This window comes from Molossus molossus, unplaced genomic scaffold (assembly GCF_014108415.1).
Source record: "Molossus molossus isolate mMolMol1 unplaced genomic scaffold, mMolMol1.p scaffold_m16_p_7, whole genome shotgun sequence".
NCBI classification, from domain to species: Eukaryota; Metazoa; Chordata; class Mammalia; order Chiroptera; family Molossidae; genus Molossus; species Molossus molossus.
Genome location: NW_023425401.1, coordinates 28,094,779 through 28,109,620, shown reverse-complemented (window position 1 = coordinate 28,109,620; position 14,842 = coordinate 28,094,779). Strand labels below are relative to the sequence as shown.

At 37.7% G+C, this 14,842-nt stretch overlaps 1 pseudogene; it reads right to left on the bottom strand.

Moving 5' to 3' along the window:
- Window positions 1-1,429: 1,429 nt before the first annotated feature.
- On the bottom strand, window positions 1,430-1,707 carry LOC118619534 (annotated as a pseudogene).
- Between the last annotated feature and the right edge of the window lie 13,135 nt (window positions 1,708-14,842).

The following is a 14,842-nucleotide window of genomic DNA, read 5'->3' as shown; positions in this document are numbered from 1 at the left end:
GTAGTCAGCAAAGAACAAACTGATTATTAGCTGTTCAATTCTTGTTGGTCTTAGGGGATTCCACTCAGTGGCCTAATTAAACTGAGCTTGAAGTCTTCACATCTCCATTCAGTGGCAATTTCATTATAATATTCAGTTCTTTGCATGAGATTTGCCTCCCTGCCTTTAATCATATGTTTTGCATTTGTGTAACACCTTCCTTGATTAGTTTCTCTATAGGATTAGCTCTTGATAACTGCTTGGTTTATGAAAGCAAATGTCACACATAAGACAATCTGGATATTAAGGTTTATTGTCAGTAGTGGAATTTTTCAAAAGGGAAAAACAAACAAAAGACACGCACTTGTTTTAATTAAAATGAATTTCTTTGCTTTCTGAACAGTGTATTTGTTTGGCTCTGAATATTTTGTACAGATAAGATTTCAGAGAAAAAAAAACCTCAAGGGTTTTAGAGAAATAGAAAAATACTTTACATTTTCAACTCAAACTCAAGGGATTTCTTTTTTAAACGTGTTTTTAGTGACTTTTTTTAGAGAGAGAGGAAGGGAGAGATAGAAACATCCATGTGAGAGAGAAACATCGATCAGCTGCCTCCTGCAGGCCCCCCACTGGGGATCCAGATGGCAACCTGGGCACTGCCCTGACTGGACATTGCACCAGGACCTCTCAGTCCACGGGACTGCGCTCAATCCACTGAGTCCCACCTGCTGGGCCCAAGGGATTTTTTTGTTAGGAGCTAAAAAAGAAATGTCTTTATTGAGGGGAAGAGGATACAAGCAATATATAAATCAAAACTTATCTGGTGAATAATTTTTTTTGATGTATTGCTGGATCCAATTTGCTGTAAGAAAGAAAGATCTCTTCTTATCCTTTGAGACTCCATGGAGGGACCTGGAAGGTATTATCCTAAGCGAAACAAGCCAAGCGGGAAAAGACAAATACCACATGATCTCACTCATTTGAAGAATATAATGAACATAACAGTCTGAGGAACAGGGTAGACCCAGAGATGTGGAAGTACGGTACAGACTGACAACCCTCAGAAGAGGGGGTGGTGGGGGGAGGGAAGAGATAAACTACAGAATTTATACACATGTACGCATAACCAATGGACATGGACGACAAAGCTGAGGAGGTGGGGGGGGATGGGGAGGAGGGTGTCAATGGGGTAAAAAAGAAACATCTGTAACAAAAATAAAATTAAAAATAAATAAATAAATAAAAGAAAAAAGTATTTTAAAAAAAGCTTATCTGGCTTTAATTGGCTTTTCTTTCTCTTGTTCAACGTGGTGGGATTTTTTTTGTACATTTTTTAAGACTCGCAATCTGCTCATGAAATCCTTGTACAGGGGCAGCTGGGGGGCACATAATCCTTAAAGGACCCACTGGCAGAGCTCTTATCAGGGCAGGAGTAACTGCTGGGTGCCGCCTACTTCCTTCCCTTCTGCTTCAAGTGTCGGACAAATAGGCGTCGGACGTGGGGGGAGCCTAGCAATTGGCGAAAAGACACTCTGAACGCCCACTCTGCTGGCGCAGGTCCTTCATCATTTTGTCTACTGCCAGGGGGTCTTTTTGATTTTCCAAAAATCCAGAGAACTTTTCCATGAGCACTCTCAGGTCCTCCTTTGTCAAGTAGCCTTTATCCCCAGCGAATCTGTGGACCGTGAACATCGTGGCCTGCAGGGCGTGCTCCATCCCAGACGGCATCTTGGGGAGGTCTTGGCGGGAGGGGCGGCGGGATCCTTCGGCTGCCTGGGACGCGAGGCCGGCGAGGGATTGTTTTATTCACTGCATTATTCTGAGCGTGTAGGTCGCCCTCTAAGACAGCAGTAAGTCTTTCTGGCTCCAGAGTACCCCTTAGATTAGAAATGTGCTTTTAAAATAGGCAGCAAAGGGGCTCTAAAGTGTATTTTTGGAGCTCCAAACAAAGTTGTGATTCAGCAATTACCCAATTAATTTGATCAGTATTGATTGCTAAACTCAGACTGAGTTGAATAATGCAGCCCCTCACATAAGTGTTTGGTAGCAAAGCAAAATTTGGAGTTGGCTATATAATTCATTGATAATCTAATTCAGCTACCAAATCTCAGTTTTATACAGTCCAACATAATCTTAGGTAAACAAAGTTCACCTGACTCTAACAAATACGTTGTAACATGTAAAAAGAGAACAATTTCAAAATATGACTTACACTAAGAGAGATAAACATACCTGTTGTAAACAAAATAATTCTGTACTATTTTTCTGTTCCAGATCCTTAAAAGTTACAAATACTCACTAATATTAGCATTTCAATTTCAAAAGTAATATATCTTAATAATGCTTTCTATAAGCTGATAAGAGGCTATTATGGATAAAACTCCAAACCAATTTCAAAACTACTTTCATTTAAAAAAATATAATACATATGTAGAATTGCTACATAAACAAGTGATACTTATTTAATGCCTGCTTTATAATGTACACTTTAAAACAATTTTGTTTTACTCGATTATAGTTTTATTCATGGACATTGATAATAAATGAATAGTTTATTCATTTACCTTGAATAAACTATTGTGAAAAATTAAGGCATACAGTTAAAATGTATGTGAACTATATTTTTAATAATACATATTTGCACAAATGTGATGATGTGAATAAGTGCATACTTGATGATTCAGAAATAACTTTAATCTGCAGAATATATATTATTGAGAAAAATATAAAACAGTCCAAGTTGTTTGTTATAATAGAGTTGTTCTTTTGTTTTTGTTTTTGTTTTTGTTTAATTCTGAATCCATTGGATTATAATTAGTCCAGCCATAGGGCACAACTATTTAATAAATTCTAAAATTAAAATAAATCTTAAGTGATATGATATATATTAGGACAAGATTATTATTTTCTTGATAATAGGGATGTCACTGGTCTTGCTCATGTCTTGTTTCTAGCATCTAGTATCACGACTGCACATAGTAGGCACTGGTGCAATTCATGTTGAATGAAAAAAATCAGTGAATTGATACCATGCAGGAGAGAAGCAAAAATTCTGAAGAATATTCAAACGAGTTTACTTTAAATCAAACATTGTGTCTTAACTAGGGGAACAATCCTACTGTCTCCTATCAATTTCTTAGGAACATTTTGATTTTCTGGGTCACTTCTCTATGTCACCACCCTATTATAGGCATCAACCTTTGTCTTAGAAACTAGCATCAATTCTTCCATTGTACAATATGGATTTAAAAAGCAGAAGCCAAGGTTAAAAAAAAAAAAAAAGCTATCCAAAACCCAGTAAAATGGCTTATATTTGAAAGATTTCATTTACCAGCTGTTTTAATGGAAACAGTTTACTCAGGTAACTTCAGTTCTAGTGAAACAATTAAGGTTACATTAGGTAACGTCTGGTGTGCTTAGTCAAAGATATGTTAAAGTGCTACATATTAGAGGTGCTAAATGAGTAACTGTTACTAAATAAGTAACTGTCATTATCATCATCTTTATGACACTAGCCATCATCATTATAATTACTCTTGTTATTATTATCACTGTTATTCGTAGATGTGGAATACCTGGTTCCCATTTCTCATTTTTTTTTTTATTAATTTTACATTCTTCAGCCCTGGCTGGTGCTTCCGTGGTTAGAGCATAAGCCTATCGACCAAAGAACTGTGGGTTTGATTCCCCATCAAGGGCATGTGCCTGGGTTGCAGGTTTCATTCCCCACCCAGTTGGGGTGCATGCATGAGGCAACCAACCGATATGTCTCTCTCACATTGATGTTTCTCTCTCTCTCTTCCATTCTCCCCTGCTTCCACTCTCTCTCTTTTTTTTTTTTTTATCCTCACCCGAGGATATTTTTCCATTTTTTGTACAGATAGAATGGGAGGGAGAGAGAGAAAGGGAGAGAGAGTGAGAAACATCGACGTGAAGGGACACATCGAGTGGCTGCCACCCACACGACCAACCAGGGCCGGGGACAAACTGCAACCGAGGTACGTGCCCTTAGCGGGAACCGAAGCCGGGTCTCTCCGGACCGCAGGCCGACGTTCTAACCGCTGAGCCAAACTGGCCAGGGCTCCACTCTCTCTCTTTAAAAAAAGAAAAAAAAAAAGTTCTTCAAAGACACTTTCAGTTACCCTCCCAGACATATGCACAAATTTCCAGAAAAATATTTTTTAGGAATTTCTTCTTAGTCTCAATTGTATATAGATGCAATTCCAATAATTTTAGTAGTTCCACACTTCTTTGAATAATATTTTAATTGTGTTCCAAGTATGGCACTAGGCAATGCCAATCCCTTTATGTTGATAAATTGTACATTTTTATAGGTACCAACCATACATTATTTTAAATTTCTTTTGATTATCTAACTGTATAATAGGCAATATTTGAAACCTGTCAAATATTAAATTCTTAAATACTGAAACTTGTTAAATACTATGATTATCTCTGATAACCTCTGTGATAGTGGGTGCTCTGATAAATATGTGCAAAGGAAATACCCAGTGGAATTTCTAGATCTGTCTAGAACAGAGAGCATTTTGAGAACATTCACCATATACAACAGGGCATGAAAACATAGCTTAATAAGAACCTAATTGCCTGACTGATACACTATGTAGTTTAATTCTGAATTTTTGCATTTCAATTTAATTCAACATACTGGTTATTCTAAGGTTACTATATGTTTGATTTATTTATCACAATCTATTTTGAAATATTATACCACTTAAACATAAAATATAAGAACCTCACAACATTCTACTTATAATTAGCCCCCCTCCATTCTTTGTGCCAGTGTCTCATCTACTAATCTACATATGTTGCGATTCTCAAAATACGTTGCTTTGACTCATTTAAACAGTCCATTTCTTTTTCTTTTCTATGCTTTGTCTATTTTTATTGACCAGTCTACAAGTTTGCTTATACTTTTTTATTTCATGTCCAATCATCTGTCAAGCATTTCTAATAAATTTTTTAATTCAGATTCAATTTTTAGTTCTACAATTCCTGTTTGATTCTTTTATGTACAGTTTACAGATCACCTTATACATTATTCATTAGTGATATATAGAAATACAGTTTATTTTACTATATTAATCATGTATCCTGCAATATTACTAAACTTATATAATATTTCTAGGAGTTTTTTCCTACATGAATGATCACATCATTTGCAAACAAAGACAGTTTTATTTATTTCTTTACAATCTGAATGCAATTTCTTTTTCTTACCTACTTGCATTGCCTAGAATCTCCAGTACAATGTTAAATAGATGTGGTAAGAGCATATACTCTTACCTTGTTCCTAATCATAAGAATAAAACATATAATTTCTCACCATTAAATATGATGTTAGCTGTAGGATCTCAAAGATGCCCTTCATTAGGTTGAAAAATTTTCCTTTCTGAAAGAGCTTTTATGAGCAATGGATGTTGAATTTCATAAAATATTTTTTTCTCAATATATTGAAGTGATCATATTTTTTGGTTGTTTTTGACATGGTTATTTACATTCATTGATTTTGAATTTTAACCTTAATTTGAATTCCTGTGATAAACTTCTCTTGAAATGTAGTATTCTTTTTATATATTGCTGGATTTAATTTGCTAATTTATTTTTAGAATTTTGGCATCTATAATAATGAAGAATATCAGTTGGCATGTTTCATTGTCTTGTAACTCTTTTGTCTGGTTTTGGTATCCAGGGTCTTTCAAGTGTCAGTCAATCTCCGGGTTCTTGACTTGCCCGGAAGAAATTTCAAGAGCAGGTCGGAGTAAGAACAAAGCAAGTTTTATTCAGGCAGAGAAATAGAAAAAGGCCAGGGTGTGGGCTCCATTGTGAAAGAAGTCCGTGTACAAGTGGACTCAGGCCATCTCATAAGTGAGTTGCATACATGTGGTCGGTTAGTTCTTGGGATTTGATGTGTTTCCAAGAGAAGAGTTGTCTCCAAGCTCTGTGGCCCCAAATTCTGACTCCACATTCTGCTTGGGAGAGGACCTTGTTGTTGTGACTTCCAAGACCACCTCAGGGGTTTCCTGCCATAAACTGTTCCTCTTTGATCATGGTAGAGGTGTGGGCTCTGGTGAAAGATGTCAACTTCCACATCCTCACTCCACTTGCTGGGCTCCCCCTAACCTCTTTCTATCCTGCCTCAGGATTATTATGTAACATATGTAGAATACTGGGAAGATGATTGGAGTCCTCTTATATTGTTTGTACTTAAATAAATCCAGCATCTTTAAAGCTCTGAGTGTTTTATATATTTCTTGTTTTTTCAAGGCTTTAAAGACAAAATAATTTAGAATTATTAAACCAGAAACAAGAATGTTGTAGTAAAGTAGATGAACATGGAAAAACTATCTAGTAAAAGGACTGTGATAAAGTCACAGAATCTTTACCAACACTGCTTGCTGCAAATGACAAATTGCTTTTGAATTATTATTCAAATTATGCTATTCTTAAATGTAGTCACGTATACTGATTAAGCACCATCTGGAAGTTTTTTGGAAAAGTAACTACCAATCTTCTTTATATTTTTTAATTAGAATTTAGTCTGAGTTATACTTATGACTTCATCTGTATTAAATATTTATAGATCAGAGCTATTGCTGAATAGATACAACATTGGACACCATAAATTGGATTTCAAAGGGAAAGGATAAAATTGACTGTCCTTTCTTTGACACTGATGTAACTTTGGAATTTCTTTATGGGGAGAGATATGAACTGTTTATTTTTCGGTATCTAATCCCAAAGTCTTATTTGCTCTTTTTATATTTTTCTGTTTCCTTGGTTTGCTCAATTCTCTTGTATACACCCTTTTCCATAGCGTTACTGGTGGGGCCATGAATTACAGCACATAAGATCACGTACTCAGTAGCCAGTTTCCTGGGTTTGAACCCAGCTCGGCACCAACAATGAGTAGTTAGTGAAATTCCCAATACTTCACTTTCCTCATTACAAAACGGGAACAATAGGTTTGCTGTTAGGAACACACACACACAAATAAGCCTGCAACACTGCCTGACATGTGAGCAGTACATAGGTATGTGCTATTAATAATTCATCCTCTTTTTCCTTTGACTCTGTCTTCTTGCTAATTTGCATAACCTCTTCTGTAGTTTTACTCACAGCTGTTTGACTCCGTATTTTATCCAGATTTCTATTAGAGAAATCAGTTTTACTTCTATCTAGTTATGAACTTTTATTTTCCAAAATGTAACTTTTGCCCTTCAGACTGAAATATAAGCTCATTCTATGAAACCTAACCTGTCTAAAATAGCAAATGCTAATACTGTTAGCTATCATTTACTTATCATGCTGTATTTCCTTGTCTTTCTATAAACAATGGATCAAGACTGTGGCAAATAACTAATGCACATTTTTGTGACGGTGAATGGTTTCGTAGTTATCATTTTCCTGATTTTTGCCTCAACATTTTTATTTTGATATTATCCCGAGATCTTTGCAAATTAGACTCTCTTCATTGCTGGTTCTGATTGGGTTACGGTACACAAGACATACAAGAAAGTGTGCAGAAAGCGGCTGAAAGCCTGTGTCGTGGTGGCGCTGGGCTCCACACCTCTAGGCACTTGTATGCTGGGCCTCATCTTGTCAGCAGACTGTCTACATGAAAAGTAATGAAACTACTTTGCGAAATGTACGGACATATGTTTTTCCTTTTACGTGTACCAGAAACTGAAGTTCTTTCTATATAAATGTATAATGTTTATATCTTGGTTCTACAAATTCATGACCTTAAATGGTTATTTCAGATTTTTCGGCCTGTGGCAATAATTTCTTCCCCGTATCCCACTATCCCCAATTTATTATATTTTAAATTAATTATGCAGTAATATGGTATGAATGCAAAATAACATAAGAAATACAGTCTTGAGGTTGTCTGGATATTAGCACTTAGTGCTGTGTACTTGCTTTGAGCCACTTTTTCAGTGAGGTTAAGAGAACATTCAAGGATATTTAAATTATCTTGTTGACCTTCACATCTCATTTAAGTTTATGAAAACAGTGTCGCCTTCCCCCTTAAAAAATGATGAGTTTGCATGCTTTTGGATGTGTCTTGTGTCTCTGGATGGCAAAACCTCCTCTTAGCAATATTTATATTGCTCCTGTTTTGTATTTTGTTCAAATAGTCCTGTGTTTGCTTTCATTGCTCAGTAATTCAATTAATTCTAATTGTTTTTGTCTTTATTATCACCTCCTCCCACGGGGAGCTTCCTATTATAATATATTGGATGATTTAAATTTTTTCATTGTCTCTTTAGTAGGAACAATTTAAGGTATTTTATTGAAATGCAAATTTCATACTTTTAAAATGTCCTGTGCCTGAATATATATGTTTAATTAAAAGGTGTGGGTGGGGGAAGGAACGGACTTTAGGACAATTATACTATCTTTCTTCTGAAATCATTTTCAGCAGACAGGGTTTTCCACATGGGCAAAATTACTTCTGTTATATTAGTTAAAACTAAAAACAAAACTGAAGATAATCTGGAAACTGGGAAGCTAAAACTTCTTTTTTTTTTCTTTTTTTCATCCTCACCCGAGGACATTTTTCCATTTTTTGTTCAGGTAGAGTGGGAGAGAGAGAGAGGAACAGAGAGAGAGAAACATCGACGTGAAGGGACACATCGAGTGGTTGCCACCTGCACAACCGGCCAGGGCCGGGGACAAACTGCAACCGAGGTACGTGCCCTTAGCGGGAACCGAACCCAGGTCTCTCAGGACCGCAGGCTGACGCTCTAACTGCTGAGCCAAACCGGCCAGGGCGGGAAGCTAAAACTTCTTATTGCAATTACTCAAGGCACAAATTAGACTCCATTCTATTCTTACCTTTCAATCGTCCCCTCTTTGTTAGTTTCTGCCTATCCATTGATTTTTTAGAGCAAGTGGAGGAAGGGAGGGAGGGAGGGGGAGAGAGATAGAGAGAGAGATAACAGAAACATTGATGTGAGAGAAAAACACCCATTGGTTGTCTCCCATATGCGTCTGGCTGGGGCCAGGGATCAAACCTGCAACCCAGGTATGTGCCCTTGATGGGGAATTAAACCCACAACCCTTTGGTTCAGGGGCCGATGATAGAACCACTGAGGAACACTGGTCAGGGCTCAATTTTGTCTCTTAGGCTTTGTAGATCATTTAAAAATAAAAACACCACTTACACCCCCACTAATGATTCAGTAATTTGAGGGAAGTGGAGATACTTATGCAGATTCCTAACAGTGAATGTAATTCATAGCTCGTTCTAAAGCTTCATAAGACTCTCACTCTGAAATGTATATAACAGCATATCAGTTATTTTAAAGGAGATGGAAAGGCTGGTCATATAAATATATATATATATTTTCTTTATTGATTTTAGAGAGAGAGGAAGGAAGAGGGAGAGAGAGATAGAAACATGGATGAGAGAGAACATTGATTGCCCGCCTCCTGCATGCCCCTCCCTGGGGATCAGGCCCACAACCTGGGGATGTGCCCTGACCGGGAATTGAACTGGTGACCTCTTGCTGCATGGGTGGATGCTCAAACACTGAGCCACACCAGCCTGGTCAGGTATTTTGGATGTATGGAATTAAAAGAGTTGGGAGGTGGGGATGTACAGAAGGGAATGGAGTCACTGTTTCTGGTGGGAATATTGCTGATAGAAATGATGTCCTTTCACAGAGTAGTGAAAAAAGCATTTTGGGGGAGTCACAAGTGGGAGAATAAGTTTAGTGGTAAGATTTATGTAAAAGCAAAGTCTAAAACTGTCCCTCGGTTCCCAGTGTCTCATCTTCATCTGTCGTGCTGTGGAAAAATATCCAGCCTTGTCCTCATCAAACCCAGAAATTAGGCCAGTGTCCTGACATTTTGGGGCATTGGTTTGGTCCATGTCTCTGTCCTCATGCGGCTAGCTTAGTTTGTGTTCCCAGCTGGGCTCCTGCTGGTGCTGTGCCCAGGCCTGTATGACCCCCTGCAGGCCCCAGTGGCCATGAGGGCCGCAGAGCTACTATGGAGAGAAAATGTGTGCATGAGCCCTGCAAGGAGAGAGGGAGAGAGAGAGAGAGAGAGAGAGAGAGAGAGAGAGAGAGAGAGAGAGAGTCTTTGTTAAACGGGGATCATATTATCTTGAGTTTGGGAAGGACCAGGTGGCCTTTCAAACTAAGCAATTAACTTCCCAAGCTTTTGCAGACTGGCGCTGGATCCTCCCCCACCAATCATGTCCTAGATCTTCCCGGAATCTGTGTCCCTTATCCAATCCCACCCCACCCTTTCCCAGGCCAGAAAGACAGGCCTTGATGGCCGCCATCTTGGGTTACACGAGCATGCGCCCAACACGGGCATGTTCCCTTCATGTTTCTATATGTTTCTAATCCTCCCCTCAGTAATCTGTGTGGATAGGGTGGGTGGTTGCCTGGGGAGTGTGTGAAGCTGTAGGTTACCGGCGAAGCTGGCCAGGTGTTGGATTCAGCTTCCCAGTTTATTAGGCTTCTTAAGGTCTGATTCCCTTTGTCCCCTTCCTTTGTTAATATGTAGCTACCTATGCTAACAGCATGAGTACCTCTTGGTGATTCGACATCAGTATAAATGAAGGGGAAATAAAGGCTAAAAAAGATGAAAAATGGTGATAAGAATTAAAAAAAGAAAAAAAAAATATATATAAAATTTGTTTTTTGCAAGAGGTCAGCTTTCAGGACCTTTTTCTTAACAGTAGCACTTATTCTTGAACATGAGAATGAACCCACAGACTAATAATAGCCCAAGATTCACAAAAATTTGTAACATTTTTTTTAAATGTAGAAAAGTAGAAAACTTGCCATGTTGTTTAATTTGTAAATTCCCATATATGTATTTTAATTTTCATTTTATGCCTATTCTAGTAAATTATTGTTGGGTAAAAAGCATATTTGCTTTGAAAATACACTGAAAATATGCACTCAAATGGTTTCAGATAGTAATCATCTTTTTCCTCATTGCAAATAAAAGAATAGATACATACTTGAACTGTTACACAAAAATTACAGGTTCCCAAACCAAAAATAGTTCTCTTAATATATGTGTTTTATCTTTATTTCCATTTTTCTCTAAAATGTTGAGACTGACAGCTGTTATTAATAGGTAGGTTGATGGTGGTTGTCTTCTTCATTCAACTGAAAGACCTCCTGCTGTTTTTGAAACAGTGAGAGACTCTTCCATGTTGGGAACCCAAAACATGAAAATTTCCGTATTCTTTAAAATTCAACCTTGAGCCTTGGGTACATTTTCCTTTACCTATTTATGTTATGTTTGAGTTGTCTGTGTGGCTCCTGCTTCTTGAATGTAAAATCATTTGCCCTATGGCCAAATGAAATGAAGAAACAAAGAATCGTATGTAAGTAATTCTAGTCGCCACACAAACAAATCATTTTTTTTAGTTCTGAATTTGAGAAGTAACTATATTAATTTACATAGAGTAAACCAGTTTTCAAAGAGCAATCACATTAGCCTTAAAATAAATATTTCTGCCTGTGTCATACATTTTTTAACTGGTGGGCTCAGTTTAAAAATAAAAAATGGTTAAAAATGCTTCCTTATTATAAAAGGCAAGTGGCAATTAATGGTGGGGACTTGACTAGAAGCTTAAAGAAGGAAGGGACTTGTTTTCATTTACTGTTGAATTCCCAGTACCCAGAATGTGTCTGGCTCAGAGTGACTGACAACTATTAATAAAGCAATAAGCTGTTATCACTTAAAATTATTTTGTATCAGTTCTGTATCATATGATTATTTTTTTTTTTGGGGGGGGGATATTTCCATATACATACATATATAATTGAAGAGACAAAAATTATCCCTGGCCAGTTTGGCTCAGCAGTTAGAGCATCTGCCTACAGACCAAAGGTTTGTGGATTCGATTCCAGGTCAAAGGCATGCATCTGGGTTGCAGGTTCCATCCCCAGCCTGGGTCAGGGTCTTTCAGGAGGCAACCAATCAATGTCTCCCTCCCTCCCTCCCTCCCTCCCTCCCTCCCTCCCTCCCTCCCTCCCTCCCTCCCTCCTTCCCTCCTATTCACTCTATGAAGAAAAAAAAAACAAAACACAAAATTAGTTATTCAAGTTAGGTGTTAAAATCTTATCCATATTATTTTACCATTGATTGAATTGGGATTCAATACCCAAATTAATTAATTAATTAGGAAAATCTGAAGTACAAATTAAAAGGTTGGTTTTTATCTATCCTCTTGTCTTTCATTAAAGTGTTATGTTTAAAGCCACTTTATGAAAATATATTCAAAAACTTTGTTTATGCATTATACATTTAAAGTCATCTTAGAAAAAGAGGCTAGAGTGAGTAGATCTTATTTCTAAAGCTTTTATATAAGAGTAGGAATTTGCTACAATTCCCCAAATACTTTCCTTTTCATATTGACAATATAAAAGTAACTAATGTAGTTTTCTTACTAAAAATATAAGGGGAAAATCCAGTTTTTTTTAGTTAATTTTATCTCTGTTTCTAAAAATTGTCTTTCTAAATTTTCCTATAAAATGCTTATGTGGTTGTTTAGTATAAGGTAATTATTGATGTGCATACTGAATAAAAAACCTCTCTAGTTTATGTTTTAGTTACATTAAGATTCATACACTTTAATGAAGCATACTATCCATTACACTTTTGGTTTATTTTTAACCTCAAATGTTAAAGTTATTTAATATTAGAATATATTAATCCTTGTGATAGAAAAATTCTGAGATATCCTAAATCAAATTGTAGCTGTCCAGAGAGTGAGAAAAGACACCAGAGTAATTAACCAGTCCATAGCAGTGGGTCAACTGAAGAAAATCTGCTCCCGTTCCTGAATGTGTGTTGGGGCTTTAAATCAACCCCAGGTGGCTATCTGAAAAGAAGCAGGTGACCACCAGATGCCACCATGTCCTGCTTATGCATGAACTTTCCGGACTGTTGCCACAACCAGTTAAAAGTAGTAAATATTTCTTTCTTTTTTTTTATCCTCACCCGAGGATATTTTTCCATTTTTTGTACAGATAGAGTGGGAGGGAGAGAGAGAAAGAGAGAGAGAGAGAGAAACATCGACATGAAAGGGACACATCGAGTGGCTGCCACCCGCACAACCAACCAGGGCCGGGGACAAACTGCAACCGAGGTACATGCCCTTAGCGGGAACCGAACCCAGGTCTCTCTGGACCACAGGCCGACACTCTAACCGCTGAGCCAAACTGGCCAGGGCATACATATTTCTTTCTTATAGACTATACAACTGTCCTAAAACTGCCATTGATTTACATTTCCCGCTGTTATTAGAAAATTGCATGGATTGCCCTTCTCTGTCAATAGTAGAAGTAGGGTTCTTGGGTCTCCCTGGAATAAACATTTCTGGAGGCCCCCACAGGAGGATGAGATGTAGAAGAAAGCTTTATTTGCCTGAAGTTATATACCTCGGTTTGCAAAGTCCCATTTTCCTTTAACCAGTCCTGGGAAAGGGGCAGCTAGGGGTTCAGCAGAGCTAGAAGCAGAGCCAGTGTCCAAAGTTTCCAGTCCATGGTGGAGTTAAGTCCAGAGTAGCATCAAGCTAATCACAGGCCATTGTGTATCGGGGTCCGCATGGCCGTGTGCCACTTGGGCAAGCGCAGAGCAGGAGACCTCTGCAAGCCAGGAGTCAAGCTGGAACAGCAAGAGAGCAAACTCCCTTTGTTTAGGTGTTTAAATATCAAATCTTCCCATGCTTGCAACGGCCATGCCCATTCTGGCCAACAGCCCCTTCCCAGGCGTGATTGACAAGCACGTATCTTCCCTCTCTCACCCAGACTTATTGGATATGTGTCCAAACTGCCTCAGTCCAGTCTCTTCCCCCATTGACCTGTAGGGAATAGACCAGAGAGTGTTCGAGTGCAGCTTCCTGGCAAAGCTGTGCTCAGGGCATGCCTATATTATCCGGCCTTCCATCTGCTCCTTTCCTGTTAATTAGTAACGAGGTTATTACAACAGTATCACCACTTCCCCTTATGTGTAGCCAATGTAAAATCTTTCAATATAACTTAACATCTTTCTGCCCAAAAACATAATGTACAGGGTGGAGCAAAAGTAGGTGTACAGTTGTTCTTGTGTAAAATAATACAATAATCAGTAAACAATGATACAAGAATAAACTCTGTTTTGAGTTCTTACAGCTGTAAACCTCCGTTTGCCCCTCCCTGTGTCAAGGACTATTTTATCTCCAGGACAGCAGAACAGTTGTCTTCCACACCCCATGCTGCTGCTGGTGATGCATACTCCATCCCCAGGGCCTGCCTTTTCGGGCTCAATAAACTCTTTTATAAGAGCTTGTGACTATGAAAGTTTTTTGTTTGTGTGCTTAACAATTGAAATTAATATTGAAACACCACTTTTACATTTTTAATTGTGTCCTATTTCTTGGAAGGTGAACAATTTTTCAGTCTGATAAAATCATATTAAGTTCAAGAGTCTAAATTTATATGAAAAGAAATAGGGTATGGGTATCTTTAAGGTAAATTTTCATAGTGATCATCCGGATTTTTGATTTTCAGAATGTTGTCTAAACTACAGTGTTGTTTTTTCTTAATGAAAATATGCTCTTTTCTTTCCTGAACCATGTAGAAATTTTTGCTAACCCATCTGGTTTAGAAGCTACAGTTTGAATTTTAACGAGGCAATCTTATTTACTGTACTTGTTCCTGAGAATTTTCCAATATTGGCCCTGTCTTGCTAATTCTGTCTGTGAATGGGTCAAATTGCCATTGCTTTTCTGAAGAACTTGGAAATATGAGTTGGCTCTCAGTGAGGCTGAGGGTTGTGAAAATTAACATTTACAAAGTATTGGCTCTAGATTTTAAACAAG